This window comes from Neomonachus schauinslandi, chromosome 3, assembly GCF_002201575.2.
Source record: "Neomonachus schauinslandi chromosome 3, ASM220157v2, whole genome shotgun sequence".
NCBI classification, from domain to species: domain Eukaryota; kingdom Metazoa; phylum Chordata; class Mammalia; order Carnivora; family Phocidae; genus Neomonachus; species Neomonachus schauinslandi.
In genome coordinates, this window is record NC_058405.1 from 12,162,702 (window position 1) to 12,163,477 (window position 776).

Genomic DNA, 776 nt, shown 5'->3' on the forward strand with positions numbered 1-776 from the left:
TGAATCATTTTTTTTTACCAATATAAGGAATTTGGAGTTTGAATTTATTAGATCTTAAATTTTCATATGCTTGGGTTTTGTGTAAGAAATGCTTGTATTTTTAGAAGAACTACCTTACTTTATAACAGGGAAGAAAAAAATTTAATTTGGGGCCAAGATGGAGGAGACCAACATTTATTGGACATGTGGTATGAACCAGGCCCCATGCTAGATACTCTACTTACCTTTGATTATGCTGATTGAATATAAAATGAATAAGGAGTCGACAGGCCAACTTAGATAAGGTTTCTTTGTTCAGCAGAATTCACTACATTGAGAAATGTAGTATGGACTATCAGGGATGAAAATAAGATACCCTAATGGCACTTACATAGAATGTGACGTATTATTATTATTACGCGAGATCTTCATTTCTGCCACTGCAGAATGGACAGAATTCCAGTTCCTTCCTGGCCTCCTAAGGTAGAGCCCAAGGTCTGAGCTAGGTAGAAGACTTAAATCTGTTTGAGATAGAATATTACTTCTAGTTTGTAGTTCTAGATTTTTTAGGTGTTACTTCAGATACTAATTTATGCACACTTTTCTGAGAGAGTATGAAGTAAATCTACTAGTCAAACTAATTTGATCTTTAGAACATACTTAAACAGAAAGACGGTTGGCAAGGAGAAAGCTACAAATGGGAATGACAGCTCTGGATAGATATGCTTCGGGGGCGGGGCGGGGAGGGTCAAAGCTTGAGACCTATTTTCTGTGGTCTCTGTGGCCGAATGGCTGAG